Below are 12,038 nucleotides of genomic sequence, written 5' to 3' on the forward strand. Positions count from 1 at the left end.
AAATTCATGTTTGGCTAACTGGAAACCTGCTGATTAATTCACCATCTTTGCTGCATAAGAAGCCCAGAAGAAGTCAAGGGATAGTGCAGAAGCTGAAAAGCCAACAGCTGATCTCAGAAAAGTGTGGTCCAACTAAATTACACCACCTAAGACCCTAAACTCCTGCTAACTTCCAAAGCAGTGCATTAAAGTTTTCCAATCCTTTCTCAACTCCAGTTATTCATAGAATCATAGAATCATAGAATGCTTTGGGTTGGAAGGGACCTTTAGAGATCATCTAGCCCAACCCCTGCAGTGAGCAGGGACAGCTTTAACCAGATCAGGTTGCTCAGAGCCCCATCCAACCTGACCTTGAGTGTTTCTAGGGATGGGGCCTCCACTACCTCTCTGAGCAACCCGTGCCAGTGCTTGACCACCCTCATTGTAAAAAATTTCTTTCTTATGTCTAGTCTAAATCTATTCTTCTTTAGTTTAAATCCATTATTCCTTGTCCTGTCAATTCCTTTCAATTCAATTCACCAAATGGAAAATGGTGAAGAGATGGACGTTTTTACATACCAAACAGCTTCTGATTTCTGATTAGGGCACCATATTGCTGTGTTCCTTTTTCAAAGCATCCCAGTTCATCCTAGTTTCTGAAAATTACTTTGAAGAGAACAAAAAAGTTATCCCAGAATTTTCAACATGATCCAAGGTTAGGAGTACAGCTTTATAGATCAGGCTTTATTACCAGGCTAAATACAGAGGCTGGCTCTTCTACAAGGAACATCTCACAGCATGGTACCCTTGCCCAAACTACAGGCCGGTCAAGACTATAAAATTTATACTCAGTTCTGTCTCTCATTTTTATTCAGATGATGAACAGGAAGTCAACACTATATGCTGTGCTGCAGGGTGTCTTCCTCATAAGACTATTTGTATCCAGAAGTGCAGATAAACTAAACCTCAATTAACCAGACCTGGTTATAATTCCTCCCGATGGGCGCTCAACCTATTTAAAAAGAGTTAACACTGTAACTTGTTAATTTAGCTAAAAAAGAGCAATGAAGCTGTCTGCTTAAGAAAACAAAACACAGCTAATGATCTCTGGATGCTGGATTCCTGAAATCTTCTGGACTCCCATAAGCCTTTACTGCATCAGCCCCACTCATTTCATATTCCAGGGTTGGCCTTTAGACCCAGATACTCCATATACCTGCAGGGTTCACAACTGAGCATCCAGTTTTCTTTTCATTGGAATAGTTTTGCCTATTTCTTATATTTCATTATTTTTTGTGCAAGTCGATGGAAAACATTTCAAAATAAGAAATATTTCAAATAAGTACTGTCTGCTTCTGAGCCTGAACTCATTTCTATGTATGTAGCATTCTCTGTCCTCTAAGAAAAGATCTATTTCTATGGTTTATATTTTCTTTATGGAGCACAGTGATCAAAACAGACCTGTGTATTTCAGGATGTCTTAAGGATGCACAGTAGTCTTTACAACAACTGTGAAACAGGATAGAAATAGGATTCCTCATGTTACACAGTGGGGTTTTTATTCCCAGCATCTCTGAAGTCCCATTTTGACCCTTGATAATATCCTTTCTTTCTCCATCACTTAAGACTACCACTTCTATTAGTGTAGCAGTAGTATTATAGCTCATGAACTCGCAACACTTTAAAGTATAGGGAGAATTGTCCCTCAGTCCTAGTGCAAAGCCAATAGAAAACCTCTGTGCTGTTAGTCTGCTATTTGATTGCTTCCTAGCAAGTCTTTCTAAATTTAAGTTGCTTTGGAAGTAATTTAAAGCAGCATTATGTGTGTCAGTACTTGTTAGAAAGTTGTTTAGTTTATGGCTGAAATATTACAGTGTTGATGGATTTAGAAAGAGTCCAAATCCTCCGTTACACAATGTTATTCAACATGATGAATGAAGAACCTGGTCAAGCAAATTACCTCCTCATGCCAACTGTTCCCTCTAATTTTATTGTGAATTCCACCACTGTTGCATATACATATTTAAGCTCATTTTTAAATGTTTTCTGCTTCGAAGAAAAAATGTTTATCAAATTTCCATTTAAAAATCAAACACCTGATAAAGTATTGCATTTCCAGTGCATGATTGTTGTCTCAAATCAGATCTTTTTTCTGTGAATAATAAATCCCCAAGGAGATTTAACTCTAACATTATCCTTATCAATTTAAGTTTATTTTCCTGCAGGTCTATGACAGATACAGTTATATCTCACTGGATCCTGAGATTTTGTGGGTGATTTCTGAATTTAAAAAAACCCCAAACAACTATTTTAAGCACCAGTTGAGTTTTTCTCAGACTGCTTTTTACAGGGGAAAAATGATGGGTTTGGGTTATTTCAAGAGTATACTTTTAAAAATAACTGTCAGTGTAACTTGGGTAGCTTTGCATTTTAGAGTTATACTGCAATAACTGTTCTTGGATCCTTCTCTGCTATGGTTTGGGGTGTTGAAGTTATTTATAAGATGATGCTAACTCTATGGAGAGATAGAAAAGTTCCCATTCTGATGCTGATCCAACATAAATCAAGAGCAACTCCTGCTAAAGCTCATTATGAGATTGGTGAAACAGAGAGTAGTTTCCAGCCCAGTATGACTCCTCTTAAACAATGCATTGTGCTGAAGTGTGGAAGCACTTTTAATGGCTTTGGATAACCATTCATCTGAGCAGTGTGATTCATGGCTCTGTCAAATGTGGTGTCATGCCATCCTTCCCCAAATTTATTTCTATTTTGTTATGTTTTTTACAAAGACAAATGTAGCATTTTAATGGGAATTGGCTCATGAGTAAGAAAGGAAAGATGTTTTCTGTGAGGATATTTGGGTGAAAGTTAGGGACAAATTCTTGTCTGAGTCAGCTAGTTCAGCCCACACCAGATATAAATGAGCATGAGAGCTGTTGTTGGGTGAATATGAATTTACTTAAGAGCTCATAGTCTGGAGTCTACGTGCAGTTCTAACTGCCTGTCTGTGGGATATTGTGTCAGCACTGAGAAAGAAAATGTTTTATAGTCCAGACTTGCAATCTTTTAAAGTTCTCTGAAGGAAGGAGAGGTCTTTAGGAATTCTCAGAAGACAAGGTATTTGGCTAACACCAAGGGGGACTGCACTGAAGTCTGGTCTGCCTGATTCAGTGTAGGAAAAGTAATTTCTCCTGATAGGACTATTCTAGAACAATGTTATAAGCATACGAATCATTTCTATTTTCTCATTAATTTCTAATATGATCACGTCTTGTCCTGAACTAGAGAAAATTTTTTCCAAAAAAAAAATTCTATTGAAAACAGTGCAGTTCCCAAAAGCAGTGGTTTTGATATAAAGGCATTTTGTCTGAAAGTTGCTGAGCAGCTGCAGTTTAGGATACCAAGTCAGAATCAACACTTTCTACAGGAGATGAGAAATTAAGATCTTCATTGATCTAGGTGATGGGACAGACAACACCTTCAGCAAGTTTGCAGATGACACACCTGGGAGGAGTGGCTGATATGCCAGAGGGTTGTGCTGTCATCCAGAGGGTCCTCAACAGGCTGGAGAAATGACACAACAGGAACTTCATGAAGTTCAACAAGGAGAAGTGTGAAGTCCTTCACCTGGGGAAGAACTCCATGCACCAATATATGCTGGGGGTCACTGAGCTGGAAAGCAGCTTGGCAGAAAAGGAGCTGGGGGTCCTGGTGGACACCAAGTTGAACATGAGCCAGCAATGTGTCCTTGCTACAAAGAGGCTAATTTTATCCTTGGCTGCATTAGACAAGGTATTGCCCACAGATCACGGGCGCTGGTCCTTCCCCTCTACTCAGCACTGGTGAGGCCACAAGTGGAGTGCTGTGTCCAGTTCAGGGCTCCCCAGGACAAGAGAGACTTGGACATACTGCAGAGAGTCTAGCAAAGGGCCACCAGGATGATGAAGGGACTGGGGCATCTCGGCTGTGTGGAAAGGCTGAGAGAGCTGGGCCTGTTCAGCCTGGAGAAGAGAAGGCTCAGTGGGATCTTATTAATGTACATAAATATCTGAAGGGAGGGGGCAAAGAAGAAGGGGCCAGGCCCTTTTCAGTAGTGCCCAGTGACAGGACAAGAGGCAATGGACACAAACTGAAATAGAGAAGTTCCTTCTGAATATCACGAAACACTTTATACTGTGAGTGAGACTGAGCGCTGGCACAGGTTGCCCAGGGTTGTTGTGGAGTCTCCCTCCTTGGAGATGTTCAAAAGCTGTCTGAATATTGTCCTGGGCAACTCACTCTAAGTGGCCCTGCTTGAGCAGGGTGGCTGGACAAGGTGACCTCTAGAGGTTCTTTCCAACGTAAGCCATTCTGCGATTTTGCGAGATCTGAATGACTGATGGGTCAAGAACATTTAGATCAAATTAAAGCTGCTGTACTGTCCTGAACCAGGTGACATGTGGTGGGATTTTCAGTGTCAGAGGTGCCCAGTGCTGTGCTGTCCTGACTATTGCACAAAGGAGCGCCTTTCTCACTGCTGTACAGGCATGTAGGTGGTTGTTTTTTACAGCATGCAGGAAGAAAAGGGAGAAGAGACCACATGAATGGATATGAGCTGCTGTTCTTAGAAAGCTGTAATACCACTTGATGTGAAAACAGGTCCTTCAGCCAGGTATTTGGGCAAAGCAAACCAAATGGAGATGCTCTCAGATACCCCTAGTCCCAGAAAGGTGGATGTCATTTATTATTCACAGATGTACAAACTCTAGTTTCCTTATTGCTGGGCTTTTGTGTCCACATTTCCCTCGACAACCTATCCACAGAGGCTCAGCCAAACATCAATTTAATGTATTCCATGATCAGTGTTAGGATTACATCTATTCACTGCCCTGTTTTCCCAGGCTCCAACTGTGCTTCCTCAGTTGCCCAGAAGGGCAACTATTCTTCTTCTATTGTATCTTCTGCAGGGACAGGTTTTGATTCATCTGACAGCCCAAGTACAAATCAGACCAATGGTCTGTTTTGATCAATAGTCTGTTTCCATCTGTGGGCAGTGCAAGAAGTTTTCATCAGATCTGCTAATTCCTCCAGATTCCTTTGTCAGGGTAATTCTACATGGTCCTGGAGAGCAGATGAATATGTTATTTAGTCAGAAGTAGTTACCATTTACAGGATAGCTTTTCACTCAGAAGGTACAGTCAACTAAATTTACAGAAACTGAAGCTAGACAAGCAAAAACTTGCTGTTTCATCAGTTTTAAATTTCACATTATAAAACTATCTCAAATGAACAGGTGGATTAGGTTCTAATCCTCGCAAATATTTCTATAAACACATTATGGGTTGCATCCATGGATGATTTGGTTTGGAGTTGAATAAAAAATGTCTGCAGAAAGTGTGTCTGCTTTTCTCAAAACCATTCCATTTTCAGTGGGAAACTAGTAGTTTATTACAGGTAATTTATTTTTTTAAATTTGAATAAAGAAATTGATTAAAGTGTTGATGAAAATCATCCAAAGGAAAATACCTCTATTTTTTACCAGCTGAATCAGACACTGTGGGGCACAGTTCATATCCTTCAAATTTCAGTCATCTGAGCTAGTCAGCAACACTGGCTTGCTAAGCAGTAGAGGGAGATTATCTCCTCTACAGTTTGACCCATTTAGAGACAGCTTAAGGATAATGGTGTGACTCACACTCTGGAAGCACCTATTTTTCCACTGATGACAGAGGAAAGCTGGGTGACTTGTAAACTAGACCCCAAATTTTTAGATGTCAAAGTAAGTGAAATAAATCCCACTCTTAAGTGGGGTATATTTGAAGTGTGAATTACATTAGTAATGTTTCACAGTCCTTTCTATGTCTTAATTATATTTATTTTCAAAGGAAAACTAAATCAGCACAGATTATTGCAGGATGCTGATAACAGCAGAACAATGTCCCTGTCCTTCCCTCTTTTATCTGCCTCCAAAGGCAACAACAGTAAAATTTCTGTTGCAGTCATAACAGAAGCTAAACATGCATAAACTCAGTATGGCTGTGTAAACAAAAAAGACTTGCAGCTTTATAATGAACAAACATCAATATTTTTTTTTTTCTATTGAGCTGTGCAAGGTAATTGTCAATTTGCAAATCTTCTGGTATCCTTATACAGTGTAATGTCCTTTATGCTTCTTGTCACTGTTAATAGAGAAGCTGGAAAATGCTTTACCCACCAGTGAACAGTGTCCTTTCAAGCACATTTCTGTCTTTACAATAATGTAATGCTCTTTGCCTTTTAGATGGGATTACCAGCTCACAAGCATTGAAACCATCAGTTCTCACCCAAAGCTTGCTGCATAGTCCAGCCTTATCTTCTAGGCTGGGGTCAAACAACCCCAAGAGGGTCTTCAACTGAAGCAGCCACCCAAGCCAAGCTGTGCCATGAGAACAGCTCAGCAACTTGGTGAGCCTGGAGATGGAAAAAAGACACTGTAAGAGCTATAGAAATACCCATTTAAAAATAAAGAAGGGCAATTTTGCATATTTGTGTGGCGTAAGGCAGAAAGGTGGAAACTGCTATATCTTAAGCTTTGGGCTTAGAGGGCCCATACCTTAATATTTTGAAATAAAGGGAACGCCGTGCAAGGCGTTAAAGGATTCTCTGTTACATGCCCATAGCAACCAGCCTTGCAATGTGTGCAGTACAACCACCGATATATGGACCAGATAAGTGCTCTGGTCCTCCCAAAATTTTATATGGTCTTGTGTGGGAGACAGAGGGAGGAGAAGAGAAACTGTTTGCTAATGACTGTGAAAACAACCCGGTATGCTGTGTGAATTCCTCCCTTCCCCATTCTTCTCTCTTTTTTAACACCAAAGACTGATTATGTTAACTCACCTATGCATATGAAATTGGCCATCCTGTTCTCACATGCTATTTTTTTTGTAGAGGAAGGAGCCTATAAATAGCATGGGTCTAAGCTGCTGCTGTAAACAGCCTCGTAAACCACAGGCTGTTTGTAAAGTAGTGCAGAGCAGTCTATGCAGATGTGCTGCCTGTGTGTTGCCTGTGCTGGCTGCGGGGCTGCAGAGGAGAATTCACTCTATCACTTCATTACGAACACTCATGTATAGTCCTCTTCCATGCTTACAGGCTGTATGCATTTCTGCTTTTCATTTACATACAAGCTATACTATTTCACAGGCTATGCAGCAATGGCGTCAGCAGCACTGCTCATGTTGACCCCAAAAACTTATAAAACCTGCCATTTTTGAACAACTAGCCCTCTGAGGCAAATTTACTGGAGATGGTTTAAAAGTAAACTCCGAACAATCTTTTTCCATACTCTTGGAACTCTATTTAATGTGATAGATATTGATGACACATTAATTCTCTACTAAGGCTTCCCAGCAATTTTTAAAGCACCTTCCGGAAAGTAGAAGGTTTTTTCACTTTTTCAAAGTCCAGATATTTTTTAAGGTTTTCGTTCCCTCTGTCTTCATTTGGTTCTTCAGACCAGCTTCTCCATAGTTATTTTTTGGTTTTCATCTTTCAATTTAGGCAAACATTTTCTCAAGCTCAAATTTTGAAAAAAAAGAAAGTGTTAAAGTGTGGGAGAGCATATTCATTCTTTCCTAAAGCAGCTTAATTTCATCTTTTATGGCTGCAGAAAAGCATAGAATTTTACAGTTCAACTTTCCTTTGCTTTCAGTAGAATAGTATTCAAAAACACCTGTGTGCTTTTAAAGCAGCTGTTACATCCAAAGCAAAATATCTGTAAAGCAAGAGAATTCCTTTAATACAATAAAAAGTTTCATCTGGAAATTATGCTTCACTGGCCAGCTTAGAAAGAGAATCCTTGATTCTGTCACATGTTCCTTTTATATAGAGGATTGTTCTTGAGATTTTTCTTGCCTATTTTCAAACATTTCATACTATTTTTCCATGCAAGACCATGTCTCACTTTCAGACTGTACTGCATGATATTCAACCTGCAATTTTCTTCATAGTTTTAATCCCAAGATTCCTATTTATATCATGCTGAGACAACTTTTTTTTTTTTTGTACTGCACACATATCTGCAGACTAGCACATTCCTTGTTTTTCGCTTTTTGCCAAGCGCTTTGTCACTTCCATGTTTTGCTTTCATGTAGAAGCCCATCAGTTAGGAGGTCACGACACCTAAAAAAGCCACCTGCATTTCCCTGAGCTGCAAAAATCTTTCTCAGAGGTCTGTTTTCCTTCTGCTCTTGACCACAGTCCCAAAATATGGTCCCATAAACTGCCTCCTCTGGATGTATTGGTGCAATCGTTTGTGGGGCCAATCCTGGACTCTTGTCCAAGAAAATAGAGCTGGCTAAAAAGACTTTCTGCCTATTAAAAAAGAAGGCTGCAATTTTTATTAAATTCAGGTTTTCAGTGATCTGGTTTGCAGCGTAGCCTTATAAACAGCTGCACTGGCAGACCTGAGGGAGCAGGAACCTGCTGCATGCAGAAAGAAAATGAGCAGTCCGGGGCTGTGAGGATGGAATGAATGTTTTAAGCAGCTTGACCATCAAAGAAAACCAAGGTTGTGTAAGGGCACCTTTAGGAGTGTGTAAGCATTCTCGTAAGTCACTCCTTCCCATCTTTAATCACTGTCAGCACTTTATTCTCAACTCACTGTAATTTTTCAGTACCTTTTCCAATAATGACAAAAGCAGACATCATATACTTTCACTGTAGTATTGCACAGAAAAGGATTTTTCCTCTTTCAACAGAAATCATGTAGACAGTTAGATAGATCACAATACCCAAAAGTGAAAAGACCCCTGTATGGGAGAAAAAATACAGGCTTCTTGATTTTTGTAATTAACAATTGTGTCATGTTACAAATTCATGTTGAACTCACTGCTCTCTAAATCTCACCCAAATCCCTTTGCAAAGGGTTGCATTGTCAAGTTTTGCTCTCTGATTAAATAGTCCCATTTCATTTCTTTTGAATGGACGTACACATTTTAGAACTGCATCCCCTATTTTTTCCCATGCTGACCTTTTTTGGGTGTGTCCATCTTAATTTGCTGTCTTCCTGGGTATTCACAACACTTCTCAATTCATCACTGCCTGCAAATTTTCATCAGTTTGCAGCTGTTTGCTTGTGCTTCCATTTCATTGCAGTTATTAAAAACAGACACATGGCATAGCCCCTCTCCTCCCACTATCCTGCCAGGATTTGCTGCTGATCTCACTGGCATGCCAAGGTACCTGGGTTTATAGTTACACAATGAAACTTCATGGATATATTAGTTTTCCCAAATTCATCCTATTATTGCAAACCCTGATTAAAGCCTTATATTTCCAATCTTTGACTTTTAATTTTTATTGTAAACTAAGCATATAACCAGATTTTTCAAGGAATTCTTTCTTCCTGGAATAATGTATAACAAAAAGGGACAAAAGAGGGTAGGGGTGAAAGGATACAAATGCAGGAATGTCCCTCAAATGCACTAAAAAATATTATTGTATTAATCAATATATTTTCTATTGGGAAAGAGGTAGATTGAGGATTATGATGATTTGGAAAATTTAAAGTGAGAAATAGTGTTTAAGTATACATTTGGAGATTAAATTAATGTGGTCATAAAATGTAGTTTAATATAGATCAACAGAAAGTTAGAAAGCTCACTTCCCATATGCGGCTTCTACTTCCTGGTGCCTTTTCATCCCCTCACCTATTGTTTTTCCTATTTTCACTTTATTCACTCTACACAAAAATGAACAAGCCATCATGAACGGAAAAAAACCAACCAAACAAACAAGGAAAGACCTGTTAACTTGAGAACACAAATTGGGGAAAAAGATTTTTTTTTAATTTTAAAAATATAGGAAAAAAAGCTGGTCAGGAAAATATGACAATTGTAACAGGGGGATTTCACATAGAAAAGTGAAGCTCTTTATAGTCTGATTAAACCTTCTTAAAATGTGTCTGGAAATAACTGAGTAACAGGAGGTTTCAATAAAGAGGTTGTATATCAAATCTTATCTTGCAAATGAAGATTAAGAAATTATTTAGGAATTTTAGTACAGGAATAAATCAGCCCAAAGTTGAAGAAACTTCTACCTCACCTGTCTGCAGAACTAAGAATCATGAGGACTTCCACTCTAATTAAGTTTTCTTTTATTTTCAAGGTTTAAGGAGAATCTGTCTCTCCATTAGACCTTTGTAAAAGCAAAATGCCTCTCAACATGCATTGTAACAGTGAACAGCTTATTACCGAACATTTCAACAATCACATATAATTGAACTTTCCACCTTTCTGTCTGTTCTTTAGAAGATGCAGTGTAAGGTATAGACAACCACATCAAGGCACTGTACTGTACCCAGTTCAAAACATCCATTATTCTCTGCCATGCAGAATCTAACCTGATAGCCGGCCTCTGCTCCTACTGCAGTAGATCACCTGCTGTGGAAGGCCGTGTGCTTCCATGCACCATGCATCTTCTGAGGACCAGGCTGTCAGACCTATTAGTACCAAGAGGCAGCCAGCATTGAGGAGTGGAGGGAAGCCCCAAACCACCACAATGTGTAACAACAAGGATGAGAATGTCATGGCTGAGCCCATGGGATCATGCACTCAGACTCACGGAAATCATAGAATCATAGAATCATTTAGGTTGGAAAAGACCTTTAAGATCATCCAGTCCAACCATTAACCTACACTACCAAGTCCACACTAAACCAATTAAGGGTAGACTAGGCTAAACCGTGTCCCAGAGTGCCACGTCTACATGTTTTTTGAACACTTCCAGGGATGGGGACTCCACCACCTCTCTGGGCAGCCTGTTCCAATGCTTGACCACCCTTTCCGTGAAGAAATTTTTCCTAATATCCAATCTAAACCTCCCCTGGTGCAGCTTGAGCCCATTTCCTCTCGTCCTATTGCTAACTACGTGGGAGAAGAGACCAACACCCACCTCACTACAACCTCCTTTCAGGCAGTTGCAGAGAGCGATAAGGTCTCCCCTCAGCCTCCTCTTCTCCAGGCCAAACAACCCCAGTTCCCTCAGCTGCTCCTCATAAGGCCTGTGCTCCAGACCCTAATGACAATGTCCTCACCCAAGCAGGGCAGGAAGAATCTGTGGTGGGGTAGGAGAGGGTTTATTTTGATTTTTAAGAACCATTGTAAGAGAATATGAATTACAGATATTTCTGTCTTTGATGAGTGAACTGTTGAGTTAGTCCTGCCAGGATTTGACTGTATGGCTGTGCATGGAATTTAGGGTTATGTCTTGCTCTTATGGCAAATGCCTTTCTTCCATTTCCTTTCCGTGATCTCTGTTTCTCCCACAGCTAGCAAGTCCAAGAAATAGCCCAGATGTTTGCTATATACATCTTTTAGTTATTTCTTACCTTTAAAAATAGAAAACTGTTGTGGTTTAGCCCCAGCCAGCAACTAAGCACCACGCAGCCACTCGCTCACTCCCCCTACCCTGATGGGATGGGGGAGAGAATCGGAGGAGTAAGAGTGAGAAACACTCCTGGCTCGAGATAAGAACAGTTTAATAATTGAAATAAAGTAAAATGGTAATGATAATAATAACAATATAATAATGATAATAATAATAATAATATACAAAGCAAGTGATGCACAATGCAATTGCTCACCACCCAACGACCGATACCCAGACAGTTCCCCAAGCAGCGATTGCTGCTCCCTGGCCAACCCCCCCAGTTTCTATACTGAGCATGATGCCATATGGTATGGAATAGCCCTTTGGTCAGTTTGCATCAACTATTCTGGATGTGCTCCCTTCCCAGTTTCTTGTGTACCTGGCAGAGCATGGGAAGCTGCAAAGTCCTTGACTGGCATAAGCAGTACTTAACAACAACTAAAACATCAGTGTGTTATCAACATTCTTCTCCTACTAAATCCAAAACACAGCACTATGCCTGCTACTAGGAAGAAAATTAACTCTATCCCAGCCAAAACCAGGACAGAAACCAAATACCGCAATGACCATATTCTGACAAAAGGCAATAAACCAAACACTGTGCTTCAAAGGTAACCTCCAGTCTGCAGATCTGATCTCACACCAGAGAGTATTGGCTAGCGTGCAGG

The sequence above is a fragment of the Pelecanus crispus genome, chromosome 2 (assembly GCF_030463565.1).
Source record: "Pelecanus crispus isolate bPelCri1 chromosome 2, bPelCri1.pri, whole genome shotgun sequence".
NCBI lineage: Eukaryota > Metazoa > Chordata > Aves > Pelecaniformes > Pelecanidae > Pelecanus > Pelecanus crispus.